This window comes from Neoarius graeffei, chromosome 1 (genome assembly GCF_027579695.1).
Source record: "Neoarius graeffei isolate fNeoGra1 chromosome 1, fNeoGra1.pri, whole genome shotgun sequence".
In the NCBI taxonomy this organism is placed as follows: domain Eukaryota; kingdom Metazoa; phylum Chordata; class Actinopteri; order Siluriformes; family Ariidae; genus Neoarius; species Neoarius graeffei.
The window spans coordinates 18,678,260-18,699,309 of record NC_083569.1 but is presented as its reverse complement, the minus strand read 5'-3'; the positions used below and the strand labels follow the sequence as shown (position 1 = coordinate 18,699,309).

The 21,050-nt window shown below is 40.9% G+C and overlaps 1 protein-coding gene and 5 non-coding genes across 6 annotated transcripts in view; 5 read left to right on the top strand and 1 right to left on the bottom strand.

Moving 5' to 3' along the window:
* The window catches only part of LOC132891954 (protein NLRC5-like), an 888,139-nt gene that overhangs the window by 27,441 nt on the left and 839,648 nt on the right, over positions 1 to 21,050 (top strand). The gene's annotated exons all lie outside the window — the stretch shown is intronic.
* On the top strand, positions 3,293 to 3,365 carry trnat-ugu (transfer RNA threonine (anticodon UGU)). The gene has a single exon. It is a non-coding gene; the product is annotated as a tRNA-Thr (tRNA).
* On the top strand, positions 4,043 to 4,115 carry trnat-cgu (transfer RNA threonine (anticodon CGU)). The gene has a single exon. It is a non-coding gene; the product is annotated as a tRNA-Thr (tRNA).
* On the bottom strand, positions 9,223 to 9,295 carry trnaf-gaa (transfer RNA phenylalanine (anticodon GAA)). Its single transcript has one exon. It is a non-coding gene; the product is annotated as a tRNA-Phe (tRNA).
* Positions 12,474 to 12,661, top strand: LOC132897991 (U2 spliceosomal RNA). The gene has a single exon (XR_009656437.1). It is a non-coding gene; the product is annotated as a U2 spliceosomal RNA (small nuclear RNA).
* On the top strand, positions 15,976 to 16,047 carry trnaq-uug (transfer RNA glutamine (anticodon UUG)). Its single transcript has one exon. It is a non-coding gene; the product is annotated as a tRNA-Gln (tRNA).

Genomic DNA, 21,050 nt, shown 5'->3' with positions numbered 1-21,050 from the left:
CATCAAAGTGTTAGTCTTCCGAAAATTAGCTCAGTGGTGAGAGCACTGGCCTTATAAATCAAGGGTTGTGAGTTCAATCCTCACTAGGGCCTATAAGGGACACTTTGAAGGTAGAAAGATGATCCACACAAAAGAGGGAGTACTGGTTCTTCAGGGCGATGCCATAGAAGAGCCTTTTTCAGGGCTTCAAAGAACCGTTCATGCAACAGTTCTTTAAAGAACCATTTAAACCATTTGTTTGAGCAGTGAAGACAGATTTGTGTAAACATAGCCTATGTGCATTGACCAGCAAATGGTAAGAGAATGCCAGGCTCTGAAGAACCTTTCGCATAATGTAATGGTTCAGCACAGAGTTTTGACTCTCCATGGAACCATCCAGAGATTTGAAGAACCACTGAAGCACCTTTATTTTTTAGAGTGTATTGAGAACACTGACACCAGAAGGTGAGCAAGTGCTGCTCATGATTTCTCATCACCTGAAGACCACTTTCTGCTGGGGAGAATGGCCCCAGATAGACAGTTTGAAAATCAATGAGATGACTGAGGACCTGAAGGTGTCTTTCATGTGCAATTTCTGCAAAACACTTTGCACCCAAGTCTCCATCAATGCACAGTTGATAACATCAACAAAAAAAAGACTTCAAATGAAGACTATACTGAATTCAGAAATAACTCGGATGCTCATGAGTACTTGGTAAAGCAATAGATCCCTTGTGTGTGGCGTCAGGTGATAATTTCTTCTGGGGGACAACCAGACCCTGTCTTTCTTGTGTCCAACGCTTAATGGGTCTTAAATATGGTTCATTTTTGCCCTGTTTTTGGTTGTTCCGATCGTTCAAACAGAGGAAAACATAAAAAGTATTACTGTCTCCCTGGAACTTTGTCTTGAACTTCTGATTGTGGCTTATTAACTTGACTTGGGCATTTCTTCAGAAAGGAAATCTCTCTGAACTGGGAGTAGGAGATGTTTTTCACTGACAGTTTTTATCTGTAACTGTCAGTGAATCCCTTTGTTTCACTCCAGCTTCACTAGCCCACAACAGGAATGGCACGTGAGAAAAGTTCTCTCCAAGGCCTGCCATACAGTCGCAGTTTGCGGCCATGATCTTGCCATTTTATTCACCGACAATCCACGGAGAAGTTTTTCAGTCATTCTTTGCGAGTGCTTAACCTGGAATAGAACAGAGGTTGTATTCATTTACGTAATATGCATGTGAGTTTACTATCGGTGAATGAAGTGGTGGTCAGGCAAACTGATTTGGCTGCTGGCATGTAAAGAGTTAGTGAAACTGTTTCTGATTCTTGCTTTTTGCAGGCGTCTTTGCAGTGATTGCTAGGATGCTACAAGTTTTAGTACTGGGTGTAAACAAACCACAGCTGCTGGATTCTCAATCCTCCCTGCTCTTCTCTTTCAGTAAACAATAAGTTTTATTTTTATTTTTATTTTTTTATTAAAACAGAGAAAATGCTGTGAGAAGGTACATTCCAACATCCATGGAGGTAAACCTAGGCCACAAATGGACATCACTCAAATCGTTTCAAGTAATTTTGCACGGATCATAACCATAAATAAACTCTAACTTCTGCATGTATCTATCGTTTGCTTCTCTCATCCAAGCAATCCAGTAGTAAAGCTTTTTTAGTGATAGCTTTCTTTGAACTGCAGATGTCTGACATTTTCAATATCACTTGCCTTCAGTATGTAAACAAAGTTCGCTTGTCTCCCAGGATAAGGGCAGTAATGGCTGCTAATGTAAGTGTGACATCAGTGCAAGGGGTCTGTTGCAAATTTTGACAATGTGGCACAAAGTTATAGAAGGGAACTTCTTTATAATCTCACTATCTGGTGTGACCCAGATGAGGATGGGTTCTCTTTTGAGTCTGGTTGCTCTCAAGGTTTCTTCCTCATGTCATCTCATGAAGTTTTTGGTTGTTTCCAGTGCTTAATTTGTGAAGTGGGAGGTCCCGGAACGCAGGAAATGGGTGGGTCCGGCGACTCAAAAAAAAAAAAAAAACGGGGGATGGTTTACTATAACTTTACGCACACGTGTGTGTGTGTTTAAAAAAAAAATCAGACATTATGATCTTAGAAAACACTTTAGTGATGAACAGTTACAGACAGTAATATGTTGTGATATTATGTTATAAAATATTATTTTTTATTAGGCTACATATTAAATTATATATTAAATTTATCTTCTAAAATAACAGACTGTACTCATATCACAACCGGTTTATTTCACCATTGGAGATCAGATCACACAAGACATGCGTTAAATTACTCATTTTAAGGATTTAAGTAGAGTATTTAAAAGTAGTGCCAGTTGGACTTCGTGGCTCAGGTGGGTAAGGTGCCACACCATAAACCCAGGGGACCTGGGTTTGATTCTGACCTTCGGTCATTTTCCAAGCCCTCCGTGTTTTTCTCCTGCTCATTTCCTGTCTCTACACTGTCCTATCCAATAAAGGTGGAAAAAGCCCAAAAAAGAGAAGAATTTAAAAGCAGTGCCAGCAAACATAAGTGCAATCAATTCAAGTAATAGTTAAGAAATAAAGGGTTTACAAAACAAGTTGGAGAATTCATTTTAAACATTTTAGTAAGCTTTTTTGTTTTTTTTGCCATTTTTTCCACAGCGCAAGCTAACGGCTACAAAAAACCCGGTGTTCTATTGAGCGGAAGTATACACCCCATGTCTCCCCCCCCTTCCCCTTTCGCATAGATTTTGTGGATGTCATAGTAGAGAAATCAACAACAGATATCAAAATCAAAACCGAACACTAAACAAATTTTTATTTACTTATTTATTTAATTTATTGTTTGATTTTTTTTCCCTTTGTGATGGTCACGGAGGTGATCTGATCCATTTAAATAGCTGCCAGAACACCGAATGAAATGAAAATAGCTGCCGGATCTGACGACGGAGGTTCTGGATCTTGTTCCGGCTCAAATTAAGCCCTGGTTGTTTCTCAGAGACGAACCCTTAAATGCTGTACAAAAAAAAAAAACCTTCAAGATTGTTTCCCAGCAAAACAAGTCCTAGCCACTGACATAAGCAGTTTTTGGTTCTAGACCAGCAAAGATTTGGTGGCACTCTGGGACCAGTTTTCCTGGCTGAGAGCTGGTTCTTTGGCTGTGGAAACTTCAAGAACTGGCTCAAGATTATGCACCAGCTTGGAACCAGCCCTCAGTGGAAAAGTGGTGACTTGGTGGACAAGTGGTATTTGAGGATCAGCAGAGGGTCCTCAAGGTTCTGCTTTGGGCTGAATCTATGATAGATAGGCTTCTGTTTAAGGCTCCATAGCTCAGTGGTTAGAGCACTGGTCTTGTAAATCAGGGGTAGTGAGTTCAATTCTCACTGGGGCCTTTGACCTACCTTCTGAAGACAGAGAGTTCTGAGACTGAAGAAAAGTGGTGCTTGTGAGCTCTCACTGTTTCTTCTTAATCAGTGAGCCAGTTGATATCAACGAAAGACTGCAGCAAAAACTCTAAAGGATTCTTATTGTGCTGCACATATTTATAACTTCCTCGTTACACAATTATAATTTTGGACAATGTAGCACTAGGAAACTTGGAAAAAGAAGTCTATGAGATATGCATGGAAAAAGCGTGAGGTTGAGAAAATTACTTTTTATTTTTTAAAGAACCAAAAACACTGGTCAGCTTTTTTTGGTTGGAGTTCTCATCACCTGAAAACCACTGGCTGCTGCTGAGGATGGCCCCACATGAAGAGCTTAAAATCGGTGAGGTCACTCATGGTGCTTATGGTTTGTCTCTTGAGGGCTTGGCTTGTCCAGTGTTTTTGTTAGCTCAGATGAGAAAGTAACCAGAATGTACAGCCCACAGCCTACTCTATGATTGACACACTGCATTATTTAAAATGTGTCAATTTTTTGCGAGGCAAATAGTAAACAGAAGCTAACTGCAGCTAGGAACTAAACTTGTGAGTGAGGTTACAGCAGTTTCTGTGGGCTGTTTTGATGATTGGCACAGGGGCTTCAATATTCTGCTGTGGCCCAAATTTTCAGCTGCTGTGAGCGTCAGGGCTCCATAGCTCAGTGGTAAGAGTGCTGGTCTCGTAAACCAGAGGTCGTGAGTTCAATCCTCCCTGGGGCCTATAAGGCACATTTTGAATGGAGAAAGGTGATCCAGACAAAAGAGGGGATAATAAGAACACTGACACCAGAAGGTGAGCAAGTGCTGCTCATGACTTCTCATCACCTGAAGACCACTTTCTGCTGTTGAGAATGGCCCCATTTGGACAGTTTGAAGATCAGTGAGATTACTGAGGACCTGAAGGTGTCTTTGGTGTGCAATTTCCGCAAAACACTTTGCACTCAAGTCTCCATCAATACACGGTTGATAAAATCAACAAAAAACGACTTCAAGGGGGACCACATGATGATGGCTGATAAGATGTGTTTGGATAGCATGCAGTCATCTTATCAGAGAAGTTTGCTTTTTATCCAGTTGTCTTTATATTTAAACTTTTTTTTATTTTTTTTTAGTTCTAAAAAAAAAATTACTGAGGTCCAGACCTCAGTGACCTTATAGCTGGCGACAGACATGATTTTAATGCAACCTACTTCCCAATAAAGCTGTTCTCATTTACATTTTTTTTCTGTTTCTGTTATCAGGCAATGGAGCGAGTATGAAACAGTGACTAAAACATGGCCTATTAAAACATGTTCACCAGCAGTCACATACAAGCCATTTTCACGCTGCTGCTCTGCACTGAGAAAATTCTTATTTTATAACCTCAGTGTCATCTGACAAAATCAGCATGCACATAATTTTAAAGAAAACAACTGTGCAGTGATAGTTACTATATTTACATATAAAATGATTACTCAGAGAAAGTTTGAAGAGACAAGGTGTTTTCCTTATTTTTTCTCTCCCACAGTGCACAGCCTCTGTCTGCCTGGGAAACCAACCACAAGAAGGATGTTTCATTTTCAGTCAGGGATGATTCGGCCTCATCTGCCCTGTAGTGAATAAACCTTTTAATCCTCTGGAGACAAAGATATCGTCTTGCGAAAGTAGCTAAGATTTGTCCAAAAAGTCACAAGATTTGTCGCTAGTTGCTTTTTTTTATTTAAAAAAGTCACTAAGTTGGCAATAATGCTTCGAAAACTGACTGTTCACTTGTTGCCTAATATTTCCCACTTCTTGACAGGCGCCATTGTAACGAGATAATCAATGTAATTCACTTCACCTGCCAGTGGTGTTAATGTTATGGCTGATCGGTGAATATAAATGTACTATGTATGTATGACTGAAGAACAGATCGAGCCTGTATAATTGTGTAAAGTATTATTTATATAATGACAGAAGTCTATATCTCTGGGGGGGTGCAGGATCCTAGTACTTGGCCCACAGTAAGATAACGGACTATGCCATTTTGTGTAGAAAGGAGAAAGACTTTAACACACTGAAGTTATTATCTACAGTATCTATCTATCTGTCTATCTATCTATTTATTTTCTTTCACTCATCCCTACCACTTTGCCCCATTTTGCACAGATAAAAATGGATGCTGGGAAGAAGAATGACAATAAAATACAATTAAATTAAATTTTACCTGTAAAATGCTTTTAACAGTGGACATCATCACAAAGCAGCTTTACAGAAATATATAAATTTTACATACAGTATATAGAATTTATCCTGAAGGATGAAGCCAGAAGGCGATGGTGGCAAGACGGGGTCACTGGTATCTCAGGAGTCGCATGTGTAGTGAGAGAGGGAGGGGGTTGGGCAGATAGAAAGAGAAACCCTCCTCTAAATACACACAATTTCAAACTGAAAGTCTGCAATGTAATCTCACAGTCAATTCAAAATACGGTATTTTTGGTTATTTATTTTATAACAGACATTTTCTGGAGTATTTCATTAAAGTGAGAGAAAAAACAGCTGCTGGTCTTGGTAATACTAATATATAGATTTAGGCACTGCCTAAAAGCAGAGCTCCCAGCTGTTTCTGGCTTGTAGAATTTTCTTATGTCATAGCCAGCCTCTTTTGTTTTATATCAAGAATTATTTAAAAAAATTAAAAATAAAAATTCAGGCATGATGTGTGCACATCGTGCATGGTGATTCCCGCCATCATTGGGTTGCCTGTGATGGCAGGTACGTGAGTACACGACACACAGTGACATCGGGCGACAACAGCGACAAGTTACTCACTACTATACTGTCCTGACTACTACTCTACTTCACACTTCACTACTCACTCCACTACTCACTCCACTAGTTGTTGGGTTTCCTGTGGTGGCAGGCACACACAGGACTGAAATCATCAGAACACAACTCAATTGACTTTCTTTATGTAGCCACACTCTATGCCTATGGGGCTCCCCTCACGTGGGCCGGAGCTCCGCTAACACATAGTCTGCTGGTTATTTCTCAATAGGGCGCTCCATGACACTTTCATGCACATCTAGGGGTAAAAGCTGCCAACCGTTTTTTTCAGTCAGAAAGGGTCCTGACAAGTAGAAATAGAGTGGTTGGCATCTTTGAAAATGCCTATGACCCTGCTTTGGCAGCCATTTTGGAAACTGCCATAGATATTTAACAAAATAAGATCTTGGGAGCAACGAAGAACAATTAATATGCTGCAAAGCACAATCCTTCTTGTACAGAGGACAAAATTGTACAGTTTTTACATTTTCATGAAATGTCAGCCATGTTAGTATTCCAATATGGCTGCTGAATAACGATATTATGAAATTAATTTTTTAAAGAGATAAAGAATTTTGTTGTTTAAACACGTTTCAACATCTAATAAATTTACTGGTGACATTAACAGTATTGACAACAATTAAGAATTAAGGAACATACAAGAACATTTATTTCTGCAAAGTATGAAATGTTTATTGTGAACATCATAGCAATGTCTTCAATATTAACAGGGCTGAAGATTAATAACACTAATATATGCTTTTAAACAGCTTCAGTAATGTACATTTTATACAGTTAACACTTAATTATCACTGACCCAAGAGCATGTTCTTCGTTAGATACCCTACTCATCCTCAGGGTCACAATTGTTTATGCAGTTGGTGGACCATTCACATTCACCATTGGTTTTGACCTTGTTGCTTCAAACCGCTTTTTCAGTCTTGTTATTTCTGTTGCATTTGTGAATTGAGAATAGCATGTTTTATGCCACTTGATGCTATTGGGGTCCAGATTCATGTGCTTTTGTAAATATTTAAAAAAACTCAAAATATTCCTCATCTTTATATCTTATGTGTTCTTCAGCTTTGGTCTTTAAAGTCGTCATTCCTGATTCACTTGCTTGACGTAAAGTTTTGTCATTCTTGTTCCTTCCACAGTCTCGTTGACATATGAAGCACTTCTGGAAGTCAATATCCCTTCATCTTTTTCTCTTCTTGGAGCTGAATAAGGGTTCCATGACTGACTAAAAAACAAGGGATCCACAACACAAATAGTAGTGTCTCAGTGTACAGTTTTTAAAAATGTGAGACTTAGAAATGAGTGCAAAAACTCATACTTAATGTAGCTTTGGATCCGTTAGCTCCATTCCTATAGAGACCTACTACTTATATTTTATATAATGTCGTCACCAAATTCACGTGTCCTTGTCTTTGTTCCAGCTCCAAGGTGTCTTCATCCAGGCTGTGTTAAAAACTGTCAAGCAGGCAATCTGTCTAGTTTACACTGTCTTGTAAGGCTGTCTTGTACTGTCTTGTACAATATCACATCTGTACCTTGTCTCCCATTTTATAAATAATATGCATCATGTTACAAAACACATCAATGTTTAATTGGCAGAGGAAAACTACTTTCGTGTTGTATAAATCCACTGATTTTCTCTGTTTTCAGGTACACTGCCACACCTTCTAGGATCTTCTAGATTGCTGCCTCTGGAACAAGTGACCTTATTGGCTGCTTTTTCCAGTTCTTCCAAGAAAAATCAAACCAAAATGTTTGAAGTATCATATTTTTAAGTGAATAAAAGCAGGTCTCTGATTGGACAACGTAACATATGTTGCACACTCATAAAAAACAATATATATTGCAGGTAATGGAGTGAAATTTCTTTGATACCCATAATGCTTCAATGGTCAACCTATAGGCAGTTATGAACTATGGCTTACACTTGTCTCATCTCCTTATCTCTCACCGCTTTGTCCTGTTCTACAGGGTCACAGGCAAGCTGGAGCCTATCCCAGCTGACTATGGGCGAAAGGCAGGGTACACCCTGGACGAGTCACGAGGTCATCACAGGGCTGACACATAGACAACCATTCACACCTACGGTCAATTTAGAGTCACCAGTCATATATATTTAGTCACCAGTTAACCTAACCTGCATGTCTTTGGACTGTGGGGGAAACCAGAGCACCCGGAGGAAACCCACACAGACAGAACATGCAAACTCCACACAGAAAGGCCCTCGCCGGCCCCGGGGCTCGAGCCCGGACCTTCTTGCTGTGAGGTGACAGCGCTAACCACTACACCACCGTGCTGCCCTAGGCGGTGTGTATGACTGGTAATTTCTATAACACTGGTATGGTGGCAGGCACGCACGGGACCGAAACCATCAGAAAACAACTTGATGAGTTTCTTTATCCATCCACACTCTATGTCTATGGGGCTCCACTCACGCGGATCAAGAACGCACACCAACGCAGATAATAGTATAGAGTCCGTGTGGACACAAAAGAAGGCATTGGTGCAAATGACATCACCTGTGCAGCACCGCTGACCTGCAAATCAAAGTCCTTCTCATACCATGCAGCGCAAAGGGCAGCACCGATCTCCGTAGCCCTCGGCCTCTCGCCTATTACGGTACATAGCTCAGGTTACAGTGGGGGGCTAGTCCTCTGGGAACCGCAAAAGTTTGTCTCCCAACTCGCATCTGTATTGCAACGTGCCTTGCCAGACGGCAGTAGGTACCATTTTTATGATGGTATGACCCGATCGTGAGTAGAACTCGTGATCGACCAAAAGGAGCATGCAATTGAAAAAATCTGGGCATGTTAGCTCAGATACTGCAAAGAAAGTCTTCAGAATTTCCACTGAGAGTTGACCTCACATTACTGGAGTCAAAGTTCAGAGTTCTAACCATTACACCATGGAACCAGAACGTAGCTATAGAATTGTTTTCAGCACCAAATTACCAGCATACACTGACATTGCCCAGGCAAAAAAAAACACAAACACAGCCTTTGATATACATAAATCACAATCCTCAATGCTGAAACCCAGGATTGAACCAGGGACCTTTAGATCTTCAGTCTAACGCTCTCCCTACTGAGCTATTTCAGCAAGCCCATTGTCAGTCACTCATTGTGCCGGATTCAGGCTAGGCGTGGCACATCAGGGCGGCGTAAGCAGCGGCCTTATCTGACATTTGTTGCAGTGGGTTGTCGACGGGCCTCGTGGCCCGTGCTTGCCGCAAGCAGAGAACGTGGGTGAAAACGGAGGCTTCGGCTGACGTGGCTTTGCGAAAGTAAGCGCTGCAAATGTTTTTTTTTGTCGCACATGACCCTTAACCCCTCCGTTAGTCGTGGCTGAGTGGTGAAGGCAATAGACTTGAAATCTGTTGGGGCTTCCCTGCACAAATTTCAAATCCTGCTGGTTATGTGTGGCATGATGTTTGAGGCCTGTCAAGTGCTACCTGTATTGATCTGGCTGCTGGTGGATTGTTTTCACCAGAGCCCCTGTGCTCTTGGTGTGAAACAGGGCGGTGGTCTTCTTTTGATCACCGCACATAGGTATTTGAGCAGTGACCCAAGTGCATCGCCAACTCACGTGGTCAGCACAAGACCTGTGTGTGGTCAACAATGTGTCTCTTTGGTGTCTGGTCGAGCGGACTACGGAGCAGTGTTCGGCTAGCGGTATCCAGTGGAGAAGCGTTCTTCTATCTTGATCCTGAGGTCTGTTAAGTCCTGCTGACTGATGTTCGGGATGGTGTACTGATACCATGCTGAAATCCAGTTTTGCATCTTAAGGTACTGAAACGGATGCCTTGATGATTCCCTATGCAATTCAGCATGCTTATGAGTAAGTTTGAGATTCTCTTTGCGATACGATGGGTGAAAACTGGTCATTGCAGTCCATTGTAGGATTTCATTTTACAGCGCTGGCTTTATTTAGCAGCGCTGCCCTTAGACGGTTGTGCATCCAGTGAATCAAGTACGCTAGGTCGTAGACTCGTTCACGTCCAACCTGAGGATTTTGCCTCCCTGAAGTGTATGCGTTTTGAAACGAAGTGCAGCAAAGCATCTCCTGACATTTGTCCATGCTGTCACGAGGCCCCGTGTGCAGTGGTGGCCACCTGGTTAAAGCGATGTCCTTGATGTCCACTCAATGTCTCCCACGCTGCTTTGAATGTGCTGCCGACGCCATCTGAAATTTGGTTTGCCGAAAGGCAGCCAAAGCCTTGGTTTGTGGTGGCTTTTACCCGAGCTTGTCTGGCAAAAGAGGGAGCGGTTCCAAATCCAGGTATCTGTCCTAAATGGAAAGGGCTTCTCTCCTGGACAGGTTGAGCCAAAGCACCATCATAAAATGTTTGCAGAAAAGTCTGTCTTTTCTGCAAACTTGTAAAAGCACTGCCCAGAGTATTGCAATAGTTAGCCAAGCGCATGGCCCACGCGTGAGAGCAACATGAGACCTCAGCATGTTCTATGCCGGATTCGCACTTGGTATGGCAAGTCAGGGTGGCTGACAGGTCTGAGGTACTGTGTTCAAGTTGTAGTCCCCTCTGGGGGTGTGGGTTTGAATCCCATTTCTGACACTTGCTGCAGTGGGCTGTTGACAGGCCTTGTGGCCTGTGCTTGGTGTGAAAATGGAGGCTTTGGCTTGTGTGCCTTTGTGCAAAAAAAAGTGCTCAAAGTAATTTTTTGCCGCACTTGAATTTCAATGCCTCCAGTAGTCATGGCTGAGTGGTGAAGGCAACATATTTGAAATCCATTGGGGTTTTCCTGCACAGGTTCAAATCCTGCTGGCTACGTGTGGTGTGAAATTTGGGGCCTGTCGAGTGCTGCCCGTATCGGTCCGGCTGGCAGTGGATTGGTTTCGCCAGGGCCCCTGTGTTCTCGGCCTGAAACTGGGCGGCGGTCTCCTTTTGATCACTGCACATAGGCATTTGAGCAGTGACCCAAGTGCATTGCCAACTCACGTGGTCAGCACAAGAACTGGGTGTGGTCAACGATGCGTCTTGCTTTGATGTCTGGCCGAGCGGACTAGAAGCAGTGTTCAGCTAGTGGTATCCAGTGGAGAAGCATTCTTCTATCTTGATCCTGAGGTCTGTTAAGTCCTGCTTACTAATGTTCAGGATGGTGTACTGATTCCAAGAGTGTTTTTAATTAAATGAACAAAAGTTCACATGAAAGAATGAGCAAATAATAAGGTAAATAATGAGGTAAATGTATTCTCTGTGCTCGCTCATTTCACTGTTACCCCCCAATCATGCAGTCTTGATTATTTCACTGTTATCCACAGTGTCAAGTGGGTAATGATCTCCCTTATAAGTGCACACACACACACACACACACAGAGAGGTTTTGATAGCCGGACTTTCTAAGAGGTTCTAATCCCACTGGGGTTTTATCCCGGGGTTTCGTACCAGGCAGCGGATTCATTGTATTATATTTTGTTTTCAATATGATATTATTTTGGGGTGGCACGGTGGTGTAGTGGTTAGTGCTGTCACCTCACAGTAAGAAGGTCTGGGTTCGAGCCCCGTGGCTGGCGAGGGCCTTTCTGTGTAGAGTTTGCATGTGGGTTTCCTCTGAGTGCTCCGGTTTCCCCCAAAGACATGCAGGTTAGGTTAACTGGTGACTCTAAATTGACCATGAGTGTGAATGGTTGTCTATGTGTCAGCCCTGTGACTTGGCCAGGGTGTACCCCACCTTTTGCCCGTAGTCAGCTGGGATAGGCTCCAGCTTGCCTGTGACCCTGTAGAACAGGATAAAGTGGCTAGAGATGATATTATTTTTCCAATATGTTTTTTTTGTATTCTTGTCTCAGCAATGGTGAAATCGAATTTGTAAATAAAATCAGTGCCCTGACTCTACTCATCAGGCCAGAGCTATTCTCTTTCTGTGTCTGTTTTGTACAACATAAGGAAACAGTATAGTAACTATAACGGTAAAGAAATAAAACAGAAGAGTCTGGCTATGATATAAGAAAATTCTACAACCCAGAAACAGATGGAGCTCCGCTTTTAGGCAGTGCCTCAATCTAGAGACAGATTTCCGGGGAGAGGAATGTTAATGAGTTCAGTTTATTTTTGCAGGCTTTGCTCTGGTAGAGCTGAAAATTTTTGGTGGTCAAATGTTAGAAATATCGAGCTTTTTGCATGGAAACCACACACACATGCCCAAAGTGATGTCTCTCTTCAAAAGGATCCAGCTATTGGGGGCGGAGTCTAGCTGTGTTTACCTTTCTGGATTTTAACATTTGGAAGTGGTATATTTAAAGCCATTGACAGCAGTAAGTTGTTGTTTCTTGGCCTTTTGTTTAAGATCAAGTGTAGTGTTTGTTTTTATCACTTTAATATCTGATATATTCTTTAACTGACAATATTATTATTAAATAGATTTTTAGACCAGAGAGCCTTAGTTGGGGTTTGCTCCTTCTGCTCCACCTTAACCTGGTATTATAGTATCTCCATAGTTTGAATTACTGGGGGGTACTATACCCCCCAATGAAGACCCAGTGCCCCCCAAAGAAACAAAAATATAAGTTTTGGGGGGTCCGATATTTTTTTTTGATATTGTGAAAAGGAAATATATAATTCAAACCAACTCCCATTCGGCATTCTTATTGTAGGAACATTTTAATGTAAATTGATTTCAGACAGACAGCCTATTGTGGACCGTTTTTAGTCACCGCAGCGCTAGAACGCGCTAGAGCAGGGGTTCTCAAAGTGTGGGAGAGTCAGCCCCCCCCCCCCCCCCCCCCCCCCCCCCCGCAGAGAGCAAATAAACAACAGCGCCCCCCCTACAATTTTTGTTGTTGCTATACTTAATGTTCCATTTTCTTTTACACATTTTAAACATCTGTGCTTTTTGAAAACATCTTTTTTTACACATTTAAAACATATGAGCTTTATTAAAACATCTTTTTTTTTATACATTTTAAACATCTGTGCTTTTTGAAAACCTCTTTTTTTTTACACATTTTAAACATCTGTGCTTTTTTTTTAAACATCTTGTTTTACACATTTTAAACATCTCATAGCATCGTTAGCTAGCACTTCTTGGCAGACAACACACTGTGGCAGTAGAGCATCTTCAGATCCAGTCCATGAAAATCCAAACTTTAAATAATCGTGGTCATACTTCCTTCTTTTTTTGCTTGGCCCAGACTCTGTCTCCTCACTCACTGTAGATTTAGGTACTAAAAATCGATCCATTTTGTCTCTGGCAAAGGCTAGCTGAAGTTCGCTAAATGTCCGCAATAGTAACTTATTCTGGTTTATTTTTCCTCACGTTGCGCCCCCCTGAAGAACTCTGGCGCCCCCTAGGGGAGACGCGCCCCACACTTTGAAAAGCCCTGCGCTAGAAGCAATAGCTTCTAGTCCACACCGTATTCAGTTGATTCATCAGATACAGTCCATGGGTTTGCAGCAATTTATACAGTCTGTGGTTTGCAGCAGAAGACGTGCATTGGTAATGTTAGTTGCTAACCAACTTTTAGCCGGTTGAAAATGTATTATTTTACAACTTTCATTTATTAAAGTGATTTGTTCTTTCAGCTCATGTCACATCTTTATACATTGAATTACTTACCCACTGAGGCCAGTAGGCTACAGTGGACGGATGTTAACGTTAGTTACCAACGTTAGTTAGCAAGATAAGCTAAGTCTCTATTTAAATCAAGCTTATTACAGTGTGGTATAGAAACGATTCTCATTTCAAAGGAGAAGAACTCCATATGTTTCCATTCTCATTTTATCATGAATAAATTGTGCCCTTCTGAAATTCATTTGGCACATAGGCCCATCCTGTGTGTGTGATTAGGCACAAGAAGTTCTGATGTAGGCCTAGCTAAGCCTATGCAAAATTACAATCAGAACCTCTGGGGACTGGGGGCAACATAAAAAGAGCCAGGTAGTAGGCTAGCCTAAGCAAAATAGCCTAGTACATGGATGTTTTCTATTGTTTTTACTTACATTCCTTTTGTATTATTTTTAAGATAGTCATAGTTTCATCTGAGTACCCTGTTTGAGTTTATTCACAGAGACAGTAGGCCAAACATGACGAAAAGAAAAGGGCCAAACATCAGGCATTTTTTTGGTGCTAAAAGAGTAAGTAGTAAATATTAGCACTAAGATCTACAGACAATTACAGTACAAGTGTAGGTGCAGTTAGGTTTTATACACTGTTCATGTGAATAAAGAAAATGGGTTCCCAGCAGACAGGAGAGGCACAGCAGGACGAAAGAGAGCAAGACATTCAGCAGGACTGTTCTGCATGTGTGTATATACTGTATGTGACTCATTTGTAGTGTTGATACCCAGTTTGTTCTGACAAAGAAGGTTATCAGGTTGTACTGCTGTTTTTCTTCTGTGGTAGTACTGTATGGTTTGTCATGCTTCTTAATGACATTAAAAATTATTGATCAGAGTTATTGTGTTGAGTTACTGACACCGACTTTCATAGATGAGACGGGACAGGACCGGGGGGGGCGATTGATATGATAGTGGGCCATGATGGTAGCCCCCAATTATGGTGGGGTAATTCACACTCTGAGTATCTCCAGGAATAGTGCCTTGTTCTAAATACGAAGAAACAGCTTTCTTATTTGATATATTCTTTAAATAAAGATAATAAATGAGTTTTCTAAAATAATGAGTAGGAATAGAGCTTTTTCTATTCTATCTGTTCATATGGTATTGTAGTAGATCTAGAAATTGTCTTGTTAAAAAAATAAGTAAAGAAAAAAGTTCTTTCTTTCTTTGCTGGGTCGACCTTTTCCCCATTGCCTGGTTTTCTCCATGTTCAACAAGCTACTGGACCATTAGTCTGCAGTAATTCTTTCCCCTACTTTCTCATTAGACAGATCACACAACACCCCAACCCCTTCTTTCTTTCTTTCTTTCTTTCTTTCTTTCTTTCTTTCTTTCTTTCTATCAAAAACTCTCATTGGTCAGACATTTCTCTGCCTGTGTGCAATGGCTAATAAAGCAAGGTGGAAGAGATTGGCCCAGGCCACCTTACTCTCTACCAGCTTTCTGCATCTCCAATACAGTGTCACTAACCTGGTTAAGTATAACCTAGATTTTGAGTGGTTTAAGGCGCTGTGTTTAGGTTGCAGTCTTTTCTGGAGGTGTGGGTTTGAATTCCACTTCTGATATTTGCTATCGTGGGTTATTAACGGGCCATTGGTTTTATGCTCATGGTTTGTGTTTATTGAATGCTTGTTGGGAGTTTTGCCTGCATGTGAGTGAAAATGGAAGCTTCAGCTAGCATGCCTTTGCAAAAATAAGCTTGAGAAACTTTTGGAATAGAATGCTTCGAGAGTATTTGGAGTCCTACTGCAATAAATAAAATTCGATCAGAATTAATTTCTTAGCCTGTAAAAAATTGCATGCTTGAAATATTCAGATTTTTAAATTATTTTCAGATAAGTTTTTTTTTTCAGTTTCTTGTGAATATCTGCCACATATTACAATATCATTAGGTATTTTATGTTTCTAGATGTAAAAATATAAAGTTTTAGTTCATGGAACGACATGCGACCTTTGACCTGGATTTTCATATGGTTATAATGTAAATTGCCTGTTGACATTGATTGATAAACTACAAAACTAGAAATTAATACAAACAACAATGAATGATTAACCATGTAGCCAGCAGTCAGGGTTTCTAGAATTTTTTTTTTTTCCAGCAGGTTGATGATTTCAGGTAAAACCTTCAATCGTGTTCATGTGCTGCTGGAATTTCATTATATCATTCAAAGGTTTGACAGTGAAAACAACCCTTTAACTATGTCTTGGTTCCATGGTGTAATGGCTAACACCCTGGACTTTGACTCCAGTGATCTGAGTTCAAATCTCAGTGGAACCTCTGAAGCCTTTGTTTGTGGCTTCTGAACTCACATGCACAGACTATCTCAAGTGCATGCTCCTTTTGGTCAAGCAAGCTGTCATGTCCCAAACCCTTTGTTTCCGTTAAAGTGCCAGTCTTCTGAAAATTACATTACCCCTGGGAATTATACCCGATAAAACTAGACATGTTTAATAGTTTACTGTCTAAATTGTATTTTAATATGAGACCAGGAACATGTTCTGTTTATTTGGTAAAGTTTGGCTCTTTGAGTCCACCATTACACGAACGCGTTCCTGGTAAGTTACTGTTTGTTCAAAGAAGTGACATCATATGCGAAATGCTTAAAAGTTCGTTGGCATTTCTGGCTTCATCTGTTTTGCAAATTGGAGCACATTTTTAATGATTTTTTTAAAATTTATTCTGCAACAAAACTAAAACCAAAGCATGCCTTCTAAGGGGTGTGTCCTTCAAGGCTGTTCAAGTGTAGCCATTAAAAAAAGCAGAATTTTGATCCATTGTAGCCCAAAAGTTGGCAGGACACTTGCGGAAAAAATGGGTTTGATTTGTACTGACAAAGAGAGGTAACTTCAAGCCGACAGGATGGTTTGGTGTCTGCTCCATACATTTTGAAAAAGATACATTTGTGAGGCAGATTCACATAGAAGGATTTGAGCGATGTCCGGTACATGGAGCAGTTCCAACGATCTGGAAACAAAAGTCAGACGTGCCATCCCAAAGAGCTCACCGCACAGTAAGTGTCAAGCTTGCGTTTAGCCTGTCGCTCTTGGTGAGGATAAGCAGGGTGGTGGTCTTCTTTTGGTCACTGTAGATAGGTATTTGAACAGTGACCCAAGTGCATTGCCAACTCATGTGGTCAGCATAAGACCTGCGTATGGTCAACGATGCGTCTCACTTTGGTGCCCGGCTGTCGGTCTGGCCGAGCGGACTAAGGAGCAGTGTTCGGCTCGTGGTATCCAGTGGAGATGCATTCTTCAGTGTTGATCCTGATGTTTGTTGAGTCCTGTTTACTGATGTTTGGGATGGTGTGCTGATACCATGCTGAACTCCAGTTTTGCATCTTAAGGTACTGAAGCAGATGCCTTGATGTTCCCCTACGTAATTTAGAATGCTTACGAGTAAGTTTGAGATTCTCTTTGCCATACGATGGGTGAAAACTGGTCATTGCAGTCCATTCTAGGGTTCATTTTACAACACTGGCTTTATTTAGCAGCACTGCCTACAGATGGTTGGCAGGTCGAGTCAAAGCACTGTCATAAAATGTTTGCAGAGGTTGCTTGTAAAAGCACTGCCAATACAGAGTATTGCAATAGTGAGCCAAGCGCATGGCCCACGCGAGCTCAACACGCCATGCCACCCCAAAATGTAGCTCCCTCCAGTCTCTTGCTGCAGCTGACATCAATTTTACTTTGGCATTTTTTTTAACTGACTCCTCTATTACTGACACTGTCTGATGTGCTTGGGGACAGTAGGGGCTCCAAGTGTGCCTCCCTCACGGCTGTTTTAGTCCTTAAATCATCTTCAGTGCTTAAAGAAGCCCACCCAAAAAACTTTGCCAGCTTAGACTATGCCATTGTTTGGTTCACGCAGAGATAATTCCACCAAAACACCAGACCGATTAAGACACACTGCAATTGGTCAAAAGCTTGGAGCTTATTTGGGCATTATGTGTTGTCGATTTTTATTGGTCACAAGCATGTGCTCATTGTTTACACTCTGGCTTCCTGCCGTCTCTTCACTGGGGTTGGATTTTGGCAAACGGACGGATTTGTGGAGGGAGTTCTAGAAAAGATGAAATATGATAATGATGACAAATACATTCATCATGGTGACGACTGCTAGTAATTTTCTCTTTGTCATTGATGGATTATGTTCATCGGTGACAAGCGTGACGAGTGCCAGTGGAAACCCTGGTTACAATACATTTAAATCCACTTGACCAACATTGAGGGAATATTGCTCCAGCAGGTACAACAGTCTTTCAATCATCATTAAATCTACCTTGCTAACAGTGAGTGAAAGTGCTGACAAGGTGGATTTCAAGGTGGGAAAACATTGTCAGCACTGCTGTCCCAATGAATTTAGGAGGAAAAATATCTATTTACAGCACATATGAAAGTGCAAAATATAAAATAGTAAATGTGAAACATGATACATTTGAACAATGCTCCATGTGAAAATGCAGTGCCATGCTCACAATTTGAGGCTGATCAAACCAAGTATCACCAAATAATGTCTGCTTCCTCTTTTGGATTGGCATCTCGTGGAAATCAATTTTCCACGACTGTGTCTTTTTTTGAGATATCCACTATTCCTTTGCAATTTATCATTAAATATGTGTGAAGTTTATTCCAAGCAAGTTTCAAAGAAATCCGATGAACTCTGGAGAAGGAAGTAAAAAAAAATATTGTAAAAAATATGTGAAAAATACACAAAATCCAAAATGGGTGACATCACTCAACCCAATGTTAAAAACTTCCACTCGTACCAAATTTAATGGATATCAAAGTAACTGTGTCCTGACCATGAAGACCCGTGCATCTGATTTCATGTCGCATCTCAAGCAAATTGATTGTCTGCCATTATGTCCTCATTTGAGGACATTTAAAAACAAAAAAAAGGCTCATTTTTGCAAAAAACACAGTGTATCCCCTACCATTATATTGGGCAGTATACCAGTACTACAAAAAAAAAAAAAACAGGAATGCAGTTCTATTGTAAAAATTGTTCTAATTATTGTTCTGAAATAAATGAGAAGACTTAAAGATGATTCCTTTACCTGTTTGTTCAGGTCCAAATGCTGTGTAACAGGCACGGGCGCCACCGGGGGGGAAAGGTTAGAACAATTCTAGGGGCCCAGCACTGCCATGGGGCCCTTTAAGGGGCTGATAATATGCTTTTAATGATTTTAATAAGACTTTTGAAATAACAACAATGCAATATTCCATCTGGTAAAATGAGCTAATTGAACAAGGTTGTCTATTTCTTGAGTTCTTCAACATATTGTCATTTAACCCTCCCCCTTTTGCGAAATGGTACGGTCCAGTTCTGGTAGAAGCGCGATGCGTTAAATCTGTGTGCTGATCAGTGCAACGCTACTTGCTGCTGTGTCACGGTGCAGCAGCCAGCCAGCCAGCAGTGGACTGTGTACAGTCTATGATCACTAAATATGAAGAGTGGCTGTCAAAAATGTAAAGAAAGGCAGCTGAAAGCTGAGAGGGACCGGAGAGGCAGGCAACTGGTCACTCAGTTTTTCCCAAAGAAAGGTAGCTATCGCTCACGTGTGTTCAAAATATTAGCGAATGGTAAATGAACAGTATGAACATGGTTGGATTAGCCTATCAAGAGAACACTTTTACAGTTTGTACAGTGACATTTTTTCCATTTTAATAACTGAACTGACTTGTGTGATAAACAAGATGAAATATTACGTTATGCTGGTGCTAATAACTAGTGCTAATAACCAGTTTCATAACTAATGGGGTGCCCTAAATATGCACAGATTCAGCCTCAGGGGGACCTCCGCCTGACCAAACCACTGAACCCCCCTTTGGAGAAGGAGGTAAGCAGCAATACAACCCATAAATGCTTGAGGATTGAAGTTTTTAATGAGCGAGCGCCATATACAGTTTGCTAGATTGCCATGGGATTTCCATAGGTATTTTGATGCTGGGTAGAAAACTTTTTCTATGATTTATTAGCAGTCACATCACACATTTCACTACCAATTGTCCTAGCACAAGAAGGCATGTGGCAAAATCTTGAATTTTCATTTGTGATTGTAAATGCACCAGAATTAGTCACTGACCAGTTTTCATCTAGTCCCTGGTAGGTTAATGCATAAAATGCAATAACAAAGTCACAAACTCAAGGTCCATGGGCTATCAAAAGTCAAATAATGACAATAGTGCAATTGTGACGAGGGTGGGCAAAGTTGGGGGGCCCAAAATTCTAATCTTTCATGGGGCCCAAAATTTCTGGCAGCGCTCCTGGTAGCAGGAACCATGTTCATCTATTGCAGATGAAGTCAGCAATTCTCCAGAAAGTCCTTATGTCAAAGAGAATCTGTTGCAAATTTGGTGTTGCTACCTTGAAAGTGTCACAAATGCCAGGATTGTTATGCATTTGCTGTGAAAAAACTTTTAATTCAACAGTAATCTGCTTAATTTTACAGGTACTCTGATGGCTGATCATTGATGTTCGATATCCAACTGGTGGTTCAAATCTGAGAGCGACAGGTGTTTCACAGTTACTGTTGACAGCCTTGTTGTTACACCAGCTGGCACCGAATGTGTTGACTTGGAATTAATTTATCTTTTTTACCAAATACAGCATCACTGTTGCTTGAAAATTGCCCTAAATAATAAACCTGTGACCATTTTCTCAATTCTTCATTTGTTCTTCTGTTCTGCTACAAACCATTTATGTCGCTAACACAGTGGCGGTGGGCTGAAAGCTTTTCAAAGCACTTCAAAACTGTCAGGAGTGTTACAGTAAAATTACTTATTGCCCTACTGTGCATGCGCTTTGCATTTTGGGGACTTGGCTATGTAGTTTACCTGAAGGACATGCAGTCTGTACCAGGATATGTTGTTGGATGTGCTTTTTCTCAGTACACAATGGAGAAGTGGCATGTGTCAGGAGTGCTACGATTTTCAAGTTCCTACATACAGTATTTATAGCCATCAAGGTCTATCCTCTTTTTGAAAGCTATTTGCCTGCCTCACAGCAAAACTAGTGCTACATGAGTTAAATGGACATCCATTTCAGAAAATGTGGATTTTGTAGTACACAGCAAACACAAAATGTAATTTGAGTGGAGTTTAGATTTTTCACCCTTTTGTCACACTCAATGAGCCATTTTTTTTTTGTTTTTTAAATAGGCCATATCTACTATACCATCGCAATTAATTTTCATATATCTGGAGTTTATACCAGCCAAATTTCAAGCGAATCCAATGAGTTTGAAAGAGTACATAAAAATTATTTTTTTTTAAAATGCA